The following is a 13,863-nucleotide window of genomic DNA, read 5'->3' on the forward strand; positions in this document are numbered from 1 at the left end:
TTATACTATAGTATAGATGTTTGTCTTCATTAATTTGCTTTCTAGTACAACTGAAAAGCATTTAGAAGTTTTCAAGATATTGTAATGTTTTATATTTTTGCCATTTTTCCATGCTTTTTCCTCTATCCTGCATTAGCAATCTTCTCTTTTGGGATAGCCAAATTGCATTATTTGATTTTAGTCCCTTCCTTCTATGAGGTGCAAGACTATTTATGATATTGAGAAAAGTTGTACTGAATTCATTTACAGCATCATCTAAGGGGATTTTTAAGAAGTTACAGTTAATAGAAGATAGGGTAGTGATGAACATTTCTTGGTTAAACTTGGAAAGGCTGTGTGCTTTATAAACATGCTGTTTAAGTAGATGTGTGAGATGTCTGGTTGTACAGACTGGGAGATGATCACTGAGAGTGTCAGACATTGTACTTGAGGTAGAATACTTGCTAGGGACCTGATACTAGGATCCAGTCTAATACTGAATTAGATGTCTTGCTATAATGTGTAGGGCTATTAATTAGTTGTGTGAAACCAAATAAGTTCATGCTAGATATGGGGGAGTTAGATTTTCTGTCCAACCAATTAACATACACATCACATAGTAATATTTTTTTCTTGTGGAATTGTTATGGATATACAGTGCATCTTCTAGTAGAGCTGTATTGTCATCAGAAGGGATATAAAGAACAGTAATATGTATTTGTTTATAATTGTTTAATTTCAGGATAGTAATAAGAAGCTCTGCTGAACTGAATTTTGGTATTGGTTTGTTGTTGTAAGGGCAAATGTGGTAGCTGTTAGGAAATATTAAGGCAGTATCACCACCTTTCCTCTTTATATGGCTATAACAGATATTAAAGTCTGGAGGTGTAATTTTGGAGTCATTTATGCTGGGTTTAAGCTAAAATTTCAATTACAGTGAGAATATCTGGTTTATATCGGGTAGTCCAGGCATGTAATTCAGCAATTTTATTTCTTATGCTTCTAACATTTATGGCAGCAAAAGTTGGATTACTGGGGTTGGGGGTTGACTGCTGTAAGGTTAAAGTTGTGTGTGGAAAAGAATTGTCTTGATGTTCATTGTAATAGTTGGGTTGGGATTAGGGTGAATGTCTCCTCCCAGTAGGATTTTAGTATACTGGAGAATCAGTGATAATTTTTTGGGGAGTATTTTTCTACTTAATTTTGTTTTGGTTTTAGTTGAAATGGAGTTAATCAGTCTACATTTGGCATAGCAATGAGTGGCATCATTAAAAAGGTTTGGTGCGATGTGTGGAGAGTGTTGGGAGGAAGTATGTATAGGTGGTTGGGACAGTGTAGGGGGAGATGTTGAGAGCTATTATATAGGCATGGCCAGATGAGAGATGGCCCAGTAGCAGCAGAAGAATAGAGGATAAGCTGAGGAGTAACATGATTAAATAAAGGGATGTGTGTGCTATAGCTGGCAGGTAGAGGGGAAGTAGGGATCAACAATGAAAGAGAAGCTGCGAGGTAGTAGGATATTTTGTGGTGGTGGAGTCTGAAAACTGATAGAGGGCAGGTAAGAAAGAAGTATCTTCTGTGAAGGAATAGAGTGAAGTTGTCCTAGTATTTTCTCTGGAATGTAAGGAATAGAATTTAAAAGTCTAGAGTATGAGAATGTAGTTAAAAGAATAAGAAGAGAGGGTTTATTTGGGAAAAGTGCAAGATACAATGTAGAACAGATAGGTACTGTCAGGGCAGCGGCCTTAGGTCAACTGGTGCCATAGGCAAAAGGGCTCCACAGCACCCCCCCCACCACACTATCTGGTGCCCCTATCCTGGTCTGACTACATGAAATAAATACTAGAAAAGTGCCCCTGCTAGACTGGTGCCCTAGGCGGCCTCCTAGTTGGCCTATGCCTAAGGCCGGCTATGGAGGGGTGTGACTATGAATGAACATAGTGCCAAGAAGTATGGGAGGGAGAAAAGTAGCTGGGAATGGTGCTAAAAAATTAAGTGGAAGCTGGGAATTAGGTAAAAAGAAACAATAGTGGTTGTAGGTTCATAGGTTCATAGGGAGGTACTAGGCTATCTGCCCGAGGGCATTTATAAGACTAGCCAGAGTGTGTCGGCTTTCGCCACCCCATTGATTAATTAACTGAGCCACTGTTACCCATCCACTCATCAAGGCTTCTCTTGAAGAGTGTTAGTGAGGGGCTCTGCCTAATGTAGTTAGGAATTTTGTTCCAAAGCATGGGGAGTCTCTGTGACAGGAATCTATCCCTCCAGCATTTTTTGAAGGATGTCCATGTCAGCCGGAGAGTCAGTTATGGCTTCCAGTTTGCAGTCATCAGCGAACTTGGTTAGCCATAGTCCTCCTGTGTTTGTCTGTACTTCTGAGAAATATATGCTGAACAGTAGGGGTCCCAGAACTGAGCCTTGCGGGACACCACTTGTGACTGTTTTAGAGTCGGACCTGGAGCCCACTATTCTTGCCGTGTGAGTTCTGTCTGTAAGCCAGTTGGCAAAACATCTTGTGACATAGGGGTTTATGTTCAGGCTGGTGAGTTTTTCTATAATACTCGAGTGAGGAATGGTGTTGAACTCCTTGGCGAGATCAAGGTAGGCTGTGTGAACCCCCTTTCCCACGTCTATGGCCTTGGTGACTGTCTCAAAGAAGTCAACCAGGTTTAGTAGGCATGATCTGCCCTTAACAAAGCCAAACTGGGTCGGGTCAAGTGTTTGTAGGTTCCCAATGTCTTTGCTAATGAGTTCCATTATGATACGCTCCATAGCCTTGCAGACCAGGCTAGTCAGGATTATGGGACGATAGTTACCAGGGTCAGTTTAGGCCCCCTCCTTTGTGGAGCAGAATAACCATTGCTGTGCACCATTCTATGGGCAAGTAGCCTGTGGAGAGGCTGAGGTTGAACAGCATGTTTAGGTGGGGAATTAGTTTGTTCTGTAGTTTGTGCAAGATGCAGCCTAGGACACCATCTGGCCCTATTGATGCCGTGTTTTGGGTTTTTGAAAGGGCTGTTTTCACCTGTGCTTCTGTGATTTCTGGAACACTACACTTTTCCGGTATTGTTGTGGGCCCTTTTGAAGGTGAGAGGGAGGTGAAGTTTGCACTGAGTCTATCTGCCAGGATGTTGGCAATATCAGTAGGTTCAGTATATTTTGTGCTATTTTGCACTAGCTTGGAGCATATCTGCGAGTTGCCACTTAGATTCTTAGCATAGCTAAAGAAGGCTTTGTGGTTATCTTTTGAATCCTTGGCTATTTTTCTTTTGAAGTTAGCCTTGGATAACTTTATGAGGGATCTTAGTTTCTTACTGATACTGATCAGGGATGTCTTTCCTTCTTGGGATTTGCTTTTTTTCTGAACTAGTTTCCTCCTTTTGTTTTATAACCTGTTTATGGCATGGGTCCATCAGACTGGTTTCCTTCTCTTAGGGGAGTGAGTCTTGGTTTTGCTAAGGATGGCACGATCCATGCATCCTTGTAGGTGCTCATAGAGTGCAATTGTAAAGGATTCTGCATCTTGGGCAGTGTTATCCTTTAGCGTGGGGGCTATAAAACTTACCACCTCTGCCTTAAGTAAGGTGAAGTTTGCTTTAGAAAAGTTTTTCACTGTGGTTTCCTTGGTTGGGGGTAGTGGTGGGGTGTGGACATCCAGGGTGATTAGTTTATGGTCTGATCTAACCAATGATGGGTTCACCTCCGTATGGAACACCTGTCGCCCATGTTGGTGATGACCAGGTACAATATGTTGTGGCCTCTGGTAGGGGAATTTACCAGCTGATCCAGGGCATTTGAGTTGATAAATTCTAGGAAGCGCTGAGCATGGGAGTTTGTACTCAAGTAGTTTTCAAAGTTAATGGCAGGGTAATTGAAATCGCCCAATATCAGGGTGTTCAGCAGGACCTTCATGTTTTCCAGTGTCTCCAGAAAGGTGGAGTCGTGGTCCTGGGTCATGGAGGGTGATCTGTAGCAGGCCAAAATTTGCATTGCAGATTTGATCGATGTTAGCTGCACATGGATGATCTCAGAGGTATCATGCTGCTCCACTAACCTGAAGGTGTGGGTATCCTTGATGAATATGGATACACCCCCTCCTTTTGTGTTTCGGTCCGTGTTCTGTGGCTGAAATGTGTGGTATGAGTTATAGCCCAGTAGTGCCGGAATGCTCTCTGGAGCCTTGAACCAGATTTCAGTTACTGCACAGATGTCGACGTTCTCCATATTTAGGAGTGCTTCGAACGCATGCATTTTGAGATTTAAACTCCTGGCATTGAGTAGCATAAACCTCATTTTTTTTACTTGTGCTGTTTACGGAGGTGGGTTTGAATTTTGAGCCTTGCCTAAAAAAGGCACTATGGGGGCAGCAAGAGCCTTGGCCAGTATTCGAAAGCCAAGGGGTGACAGGTACAAGCCGTCTCTTGTGAAGCAACGCGGTTTGTCGAGCATGTCATCCCAGGCTGACAGACACTGGATCCCCTTTGAATGACACCAGAAGCTTAGGCAATTGTTGAAATTGATCATTTTTTTCTTTATACTGAGGTATCGTTCTTGGTGAGGGCAGGATGCTACTCAGGGTCAGGGTCATACCCGCCTGGGCTACATGATCAGAGATCTCTTCCGTGTCTTTTTTCATTTAGTCCAGGGAGGTACATCTCAGGTCATTCACACCAACATGAACAATGACAGAGTCATATTTGTACTTGTTCTGGAGTAACCAGAGTGCTTATGTTATGAGACGGAGTCTGGCTCCCGACAGGCAGCTAACAGTAACCTTCTCCTTGTCCAGCCTTATGAGTGGGGCATCAGTGTGCCTGACTATTGAGTCACCTATTACTAGTGTGTTAGGTATGTTGTTTCGCATTAATAGCTGTGATTGTGCGGCACATTGATTTTGTGTTTTATGTGTTGTCTGGTTTGTGACGGGAGGTGCAGGTTTTGTGGGTGTCTGCTTTGGAGTTCTCTGATGCTTTTGCAGGTTTTTATTTAGAGCCTCTGAGTATGATTTTGTGTATTTATGTGTATTTTTTGTCAGTGCTGGTTTAGTAGGTCTATGTGAGGCTGAAGGTGTGGTGCAAGTGTTAACCTTCTCCTCATGACTGTCTGTTCCCATCTTCGGTGGAGAGACCTTAGCCTCCAGTTTGGCTGTATAATTGCATCTCTCGCATATGTTAGTGTTTTGTGGTAAGAGAAGAGTGCTGTCTGTGTACATGAAGCAGTTGTAACATTGCCTCAGGATGCCTAGATTCACCAGCTGGACTGGAGAGTACACCTGAAGTTGCCCTTTGGTCATGCCTGAATAGTAGGGTGAGCTGCTTAGTCACTTGGTTGGTGAGGGGTGGATAAAGAGCCTTGCCTGCTGGGCAGTCAAGTGTCTGGGTATATTAGTGCTTGCTATTAGGTCTGAGCAAATGCTAGACTGTAAGATGGTTTTTGAGTGCTTAGGTTGAGAGTTAGACTAGTTTCAATTGAAAAACTGAAGAGGAGACTTAGTGGAGCTGGGAATAACTTAACCCTAGCTAACCGGTGCTGCCCGGTGCACAAAACCGTACATATGCAGTTTTTAAACTACTAACTTCTGGCCTTGAACGACTCCTCCAGGAACAGATGGCTGCTCAAAGTTCCCCTCTCTCACAGGTGAACAGAGAAACTTTCCTCTATCCAAGTAAGGTATGGGCAACTCAGAAACTTGTAACACAGCCAGGAATTCAACACTAGCCTGAAAACTGGACTATACTAGCTTAGAAAGGCTGGAAACAAGAGTTTTATTTTTTTTTGATAAGATAAGGCAAAAACAGTAAAAAGTACACTTAAAACAGCTTTAAACGACTACAAGCGATCAGAAAAGGCTATTGCACTTTAGTGTGTAGCCTACAACAGTTAAACAATTTATTTAAACAAAAAACAACTTTTTAAAAGTGCAGGCAGTCAAATAAGTACAATATGTGAAAAAAGCAAGCTTTTAAATCACAATAAGTGCTGGAAAATCAGCATTTAGGCAGAAAACAGTTAAGTACAGCAAGAAAATACAGAAAACTGATACGCAATCACTCCAAAGTCTCTTTTAAGCTAGAAGGCTTGTATCAGTTTAAGGCTTTCTAGTGCTTTCCAGTAGGTTAGTTACAGGAAAGATGGGAAACAAGCGCAGATGTGGTCTTTTAAACCAGAAAGTTGAAAGAGATGGACAACTTCCTGAATGATCAATAAACTACAATTCCTGAGCCAAGAATCACTCCTCTTGTGGTAGACAGGCTACCTAGTACTTACCACTCCCACTGATAAGCTAGAAGGCTGCACTCCATCACAAAGGCTTGGAGGGCTCAGAAGCTTATAAACAGTCCTGGATACAGCAAATCTGTACCTGGACTAGACTAGTTATGGGAAAGGTGGGGATCAAGCGCAAACACGGGCTTTAAAACCAGAAAGTTGAGAGAGATGGAAAAAAACTGCCCAAACGGCCAATAGACTACAATTTCTGGGCCAGAACAACTCCTCTTGTGGTAGATAGGCTACCTAGTGTTTACCACTCCCACTGATAAGCTAGAAGGCTTCCCTCCAACACAAAAAGGCTTGCGGGGCTCAGAAGCTTACCAACAGTCCTGGATACAGCAACTCTGTATCTGGACTAGGCTAGTAACAAGAAAGGTGGGAAACAAGTGCAAGTGCAGCTTTTAAACCAGAACATTGAAAGAGATGGGAAAAAACTGCCCAAACGGCCAGTAGCTACAATTTCTGGGCCAGGAACCACTCCTCTTGTGGTAGATAGCCTACCTAATGCTTACCACTCCCACTGATAAGCTAGAAGGCTTCCCTCCAACACAGAAAGGCTTGGGGGGCTCAGAAGCTTACAAAGAGTCCTGGATACAGCAAATCTGTACCTGGACTAGACTAGTTACAGGAAAAGTGGGGAACAAGCGCAAACGCAGGCTTTTGAGCCAGCAAGTTGAAAGAGATGGAAAACTGCCTAAATGGCCAATAAACTACAATTTCCGGGCCAAAACCCACTCTTCCCATGGTACATAGACTACCTGATGCTTACCACACCCACTGATAAGCTAGAAGCCTTCACTCCAACACAGAAAGGCTTGGGGGGGGGGGCTCAGAAGCTTACAGAGAGTCCTGGATACAGCAAATCTGTACCTGTACCTGGACTAGACTAGTAACAGGAAAGGCAGGAAACCAGCACAAACACAGGCTTTTGAATCAGAAGGTTGAAAGAGATGGAAGAGCTTCCCAAACGGCCAATAAACTATAATTTCTGGGCCAGAAACCTCTCCTCCTGTGGTAGATAGGCTACCTAGTGCTTACCACTCCCACTGATAAGCTAGAAGGCTTCCCTCCAACACAGAAAGGCTTGGGGGGCTCAGAAGCTTACAAAGAGTCCTGGATACAGCAAGTCTGTATCTGGACTAGATAAGTTACAGGAAAGGCAGGAAACAAGCTAGGAATTATTTTTTGTGTGTATGATGATAGCAAGATAGTTTGGTACAGTTAGAGAATAGGATTCACAAGAGAATTACGTATCTACAACGTATAATAGTAGAGTAAGAGGGAGTGTGTGGGAATTGGGGGTAGGAGACCAATGCAAAGTATATCAGGCTTCCACCCTCAGGTCAAATTATAACAAAGAGTAGTCAGTTTATAGCCAATGCCAAGCAATTAACAGAGCGGTACAAAGTAGAACAGTTTTTCTTTCATTTCCTGAATGCAGAAACCTGTCAGCCAGGAAGACTAACTAACTAGCATACACAGTATAAAGAATTGGTCAAGAGAAAGGACAGTGGTCAACTTAGTGAGTGGTCCTTAGAGTGCAAGGACTACTCCTTTGGAGGGGTAGGGGATGTTAAAGCCAATTTCCAGCACAGGCAAGCACGTATATGTCTACTTGAAGTTAATACACAGCAAAGTTCTTCAAGTTAAATTTGATTACATCATACAAAGACAAAATACTCAGTGGAAATATTTGGGAGTTGGCCCTTGTGGCACAGCTTCTGCAGTATCGGGGCCGGCTGTAGGAACCACAGGCTATAAAAGGAAAGAAAATAGAAAAACTCCACTATGTCATATTATATTCATGAAATAAAGTTACTACTTGCTATAAAAAGAGATGGAGGAATGACCACAGTGAATCAGAGCAAGAGAATATGAAGAAAGTATAAGAGCAGTGAGATGGTCAGCAATTAATGAATGTAAGCTAAAGTAGGTTAGCAGGGGGTATACTGATAGAGAACCACAGTAATACAGTATATATATATATATATATATATATATATAGAACAAGTTATGATAACATAGCACTTACCTGATGAGTGCAATATAGAACCATCACTTAGTAGCCTTCCTAGGATTAATTAGTGTATCAAAAGAGTGTTTTGAGATATAAATATATCTCAAAACATGGGAAACTGACATTATATACTTATTAAGGGGCACAGACTCAACATACATACAGCTTATCCTATTTGAATGAAATTGATCCAAATACTACACACTACTAAGTACTACACACTACTAAGTTCTACTCATTGTTCTACACAGTTCTATAACAAATAGAAATGTAATAACATATGATACATACCTGCACTGTAAAGGAAGTTGCTGACTGAGTGAAAGGGGACAAAAGAGTGAGGGGATATTTAGTAATAAATTTTGCTACAATGACCCTCACATCAAATTATAACGAGGAATAATCAGTCTGTATCAAATAAAAAGCAATTAGTAGAGAGGTGCAAAGCAGAACAGGTTTTCTTTCATTTCCATAATGCAGAAATCTGACAGCCAGGAAGACTAAGTAATTGGCATATACAGTGTAATCTATTGGTCAAGAGAAAGGACACTGGTCAACTTAGTAAATGGTCCTTAGAGTGCAAACACTACTCTTTGGCGGGGGGGTGTTAAAGTCAATTTCCAGCTCAGACTTGCACTTATTTGACAAGGTGAAGTTAATAGACAGTAAGGCTCTTCACGTTAAATTTGCTTACATTGTACAAAGATAAATTTCTCAGTGAAAACATTTGGGAGTTCACCCTTGTGGCAGAGCTCCTGCAGTGTCAGGGTCAGTTTTAGTGACCACAGGCTATTGTACAAAGGCAAGATTCTCAGTGAAAATGTTTGGGAATTGGCAGGTTGGATGTAGTGAACAAAAGCTATTGTACAAAGACAAGATTTTCAGTGAAAATGTTTGGGAGTTGGCCCTTGTGTCATTATCAGGGTCAGATGTAGTGACCAAGGACTATTGTACAAAGACAAAATTCTCAGTGTAAATGTTTGGGAGTGGACCCTTGTGGCAGAGCTCCTGCAGTCTTGGTTCAGATGTAGTGACCAAAGGATATTGCACAAAGGCAAAATTCTAAGTGAAAATGTTTCGGATCTGGTCCTTGTGGCAGAGCTTCTATAGTATCAAAGTCAAATGTAGTGACCACAGGCTCTGCACTGTGAATGAAGTTGGTGACTGAGTGTCTGTTAATCTATTGTAACTAATTAAAGTTAAACTATCTAAAACATTCATTTAGACTGTGATCCATTCATGTTTTTGTTTCAATAATGTGACTTAACAGACCAGAGGGCATTAATGACTGCTGTTTCTCTAAGTATGTGAGCATTTCCCTAATAATTATATGGTAACTTTTATGTACTTGCATCACTGATATTTACTACCTACAAATAGATGCACTACATATAATGCATGTTTGTATCTCAATTGGTAACATTCAAGCTATATATCTTATAGTCACCTTTGGGAATGAAATTTATATGCAAACACCTGAAATATATTAAAAGGGTCTTCCTTATTTTCTTTAGGTAGATGGTCACACCTTCATATAATTAAGATGTACACAGCAACTATGTACTGTACAAAGACATTGCTTAATTATATGGCATTAATTAAATATGCAGGCAAATACCCATTTATAATCCTTAAAGACATAATGCTCAAAAAAATTGACTTAAATGTGTTTTGTTTTACATTTTTCATCAATTCTTAACTTAACTTTCAAATGATGAGTAAATGATCCATATTCCACTGTGTTTCACAGTCTTTCGATCATATTACAATATGTTTATACAATGCTGCTTGAACGTCTCTCATAGTGATGAAGGAGCTGTTACATACGTGGCAGCATATCATCGGTATAGCTAAAGTTACTGCAGCGGTGATCAGTATGATAAACATAAACATTGATACTGCTTAAGAAAGATGATATCTGGGAAGAGGACATGGACTCAGTGAGGAGAAGACATCTGTTTGTGTAGGCTACACCAGGAACAAAATGGTTCTACTTGAATGTAAGGATTATGCAACAGAATACTTCTAACAGAGTTCAAGCTTGTCAGAACATTCAACCAGTATACTACAGATTTGCTGTATCCAGGACTATTTGTAAGCTTCTGAGCCCCCAAGCCTTTCTGTGTTGGAGGGAAGCCTTCTAGCTTATCAGTGGGAGTGGTAAGCACTAGGTAACCTGTCTACCACATAAGGAGTGGTTCTGGCCCAGAATTTGTAGTTATTGGCAGTTTTGGCGGTCTTCCATCTCTCTCAACTTTCTGATTTGAAGGCCTGCATTTGCACTTGTTTCTGTCCTGTAACTCCTGGGCCCATCTCATTTGCTCACTCAAAAAAACAAAAAAAAATGCATCTGCTTTTACTGTAGTTGTGTTTCTTCCTACTTTATTTTGCTTTTGCGTCATCTTAAAAGTACTCAATTGTATTTATTACTGCTTGGTGTAACTCATTCTAAGCCTTTTAGTTTAAGCACTTGGGCTTCAGACCAGTTGTTTTACATTAGGAAGGTATGTGGTCTGCACTGTAGTGGCAGGACATGTAGCTTACATCCTTCTAAGTTGGGAACTGCTGATTGAGGGCTCAGTGTCTGTTATTCTAAAAGTGTATTAATTCTGTTTTAAGCACTTGGGCTTCAGGCCAGTTATTTTACATTAAAAGGGTTCGTGGTCTGCACTCTTGTGGGAGGAGAGGCTGGACTCTGCCCTTCTAGCTGGGAATTTCTGGTTAAAGGCTTATAGTGCCTGCATATTTAAACTGCTTCTTACTGAAATTGGTACACCTTGTTTGCTGTAGCATAAACTAGATCCAGGCCTGCTGAATCTAGCTTTGTTTGTATAACTTGAGCACTAATCCAGGCATTCTTTAAAGTATTCAATTGTATTTATTACTGCTTGGTAGTAACTTGATTAAAGTGTAGCTATTATTCTAAGTCTTTTGGATTAAGCACTTGGGCTTCAGACCAGTTGTTTTACATTAGGAAGGTTTGTGGCCTGCACTGTGGTGGCAGGACAGGTAGCTTACAACCTTCTAAGTTGTGAACTGCTGATTGAGGGCTCAGTGTCTGTTATTCTAAAAGTGTATTAGTTCTGGTTTAAGCACTTGGGCTTCAGGCCAGTTATTTTACATTAAGAAGGTCCGTGGTCTGCACTCTTGTGGGAGGAAAGGCTGGACTCTGCCCTTCTGAGCTGGGAATTTCTGGTTAAAGGCTTATAGTGCCTACATATTTGAACTGTTTCTTACTGAAATTGGTACACCTTGTTTGCTGTAGCATAGACTAGATCCAGGCCTGCTGAATCTAGCTTTGTTTGTATGCTTGTTGTTTGTTTGCTTGTTATTTCCCTGAAACGCTAATTCCACCTAAAACATGGCTTTTCAGCGCTTCTGTGGATCCCTAGTGATGTCTGCATTGCTTACTGTACTTATTTCCTTGTTTCACTTGAAAGAAAGTTACTGTTTGTCATTTTTGCATTTAAGTTACCTGTAACACATTGCATTTAAGTTACCTGGCACTTGCTCACTAAAGCAATTATATAAGTCAGCACTAAAATATTAAAAGCACTACACCCTCACAAGCTCCCCTTGAGTACCTCGTTCCCCATTGGCCCTTTTTTTTTCAAATTATAAAGGAATTCCCAATACTATTCTAGCATGTCCAAAGGTCAGTTGTCAATCTCCTCTCCGGTCCAGCTGGTGAATCTGGGAATCTTCAGGCAATGTTACAACTGCCTCATGTACACAGACAACCCTCTCCTCCTCCCAACAAATTCCAACACATGTGAGAGATGCAACCATATAGCCATACTGAAGGCTAAGCTCTCTCAACTCAGTACTGGCGAAACCAGTCAGGAGGAGAAGGAAACCACACTCACTACAATTCCAGTCTCACATAGACCTACCACGACAGCAAACCAAACACATAAACACACAAAAACATACTCGGAGGCTCTAAATAAAAATCTGCCTAAGCAGCAGAGACCTCCAAAGCAGACACCCAAGCAACCGCTACCCCAAAACAAAACATGTGCAACACATAGCTCACAAAGCCAGTGTGCCGATCAGTCACAGCCCTTAAGGCTAAACAACATACCTGATACACTTGTAATAGGTGACACTATCGTCAGGCATACTGGCGTCCCGCTCACCAAGCTGAACAAGGAGAAGGTCATGGTGAGCTGCCTGTCAGGTGCTAGGATCTGCCACATAACACAAGCACTCAGGTCACTCCAAGGCAAGTACAAATATGACTCAGTCATTGTCCATGTTGGTGTGAATGACCTGAGATGTACCTCCCTGGACTACATGAAAAGAGACATAGAGGAGCTCTCTGAGCATGTAGCTCAGGCCGGTATGACCCTGACCTTGAGTAGCATCTTACCCTCACCAAGAATGATGCCACAATATGAAGACAAGATGATCAATTTCAACAATTGGCTTAAGTATTGGTGTCATTCAAAGGGGATCCAATGCCTGTCAGCCTGGGATGACATGCTCGACAAGCCACGATGCTTCACTAGGGACGGCTTGAACCTGTCACCCCTGGGCTTTCAGATATTGGCAAAGGCTCTTGCTACCCCCATAGTGCCTTTTTTAGGCAAGGCTAACCCACCTCCATAGGTATCACAAGGGATAAGAAAGTAAGAGCAATGCTACTCAACGCCAGAAGTCTAAACCTCAAGATGCATGCACTCGAAACTCTCCTTAGCATGGAGAACATCAATATCTGTGCAGTAACAGAAACCTGGTTCAAGGCTCCCAAGAGCACCCCAGCACTACCAGGTTATACCTCATACCATGCTTTTCGGCCCCAAAACTTGGACAGAACCACAAAAGGAGGGAGAGTATCAATATTTGTCAAAGATACCCACACCTCCAGGTTGGTGGCACAGCACAAAGCATCAGAGACTATCCGTGTGCAACTAACAGTGGGTAAAACTGCCTTCCAGTTTATAGCCTGCTACAAACCACCCTCCCAAACCCAAGAACCCCACTCGGTCTTCCTGAGAACACTGGAAAATATGAAGGTCTCTCCAAACACCATTATATTGGGCGACTTCAACTACCCAAACATAGACTGGGTGCATTACTCTAGCTCCAACACCCTAGCCCAAAGGTTCCTAGAATTTATAAACTCAAATGCTATGGAACAACTTGTTACCACCCTTACAAGAGGGGAAAACATACTAGACCTGATCATCACCAACATGGGGACTCTATGCTCCAGACCAGAAGTGTATCCCTCACTGGTAAGATCAGACCATAAACTAATCTCAGTGGATATTCACATCCCGACTCCACCCCCTGCCCTGAAAACCACAGTGAAAAACTTCTCTAAAGCAAATTTCACACTCCTCAAAACTGAGGTGGAATACTTCAAAGCCCCCAGGCCTGTGGAAAATATGGCCCAGACCGCAGAATCCTTTATAAACGCATTCTATGAACACCTTCAGGAATGCATGGATCATGCAATCCCAAATAAAACCAAGACCCAATCCTCCAAAGGCAGACGTCCTGTCTGGTGGACCCCAGCCATAAACAAACTATACAATAGACGGAGGAAGCTACTACACGATAGAGCAAAATCCCAAAAAGGAAAGGCATCT

The sequence above is a fragment of the Protopterus annectens genome, chromosome 14.part0, assembly GCF_019279795.1.
Source record: "Protopterus annectens isolate FY-2018-M chromosome 14.part0, PAN1.0, whole genome shotgun sequence".
In the NCBI taxonomy this organism is placed as follows: Eukaryota; Metazoa; Chordata; order Ceratodontiformes; family Protopteridae; genus Protopterus; species Protopterus annectens.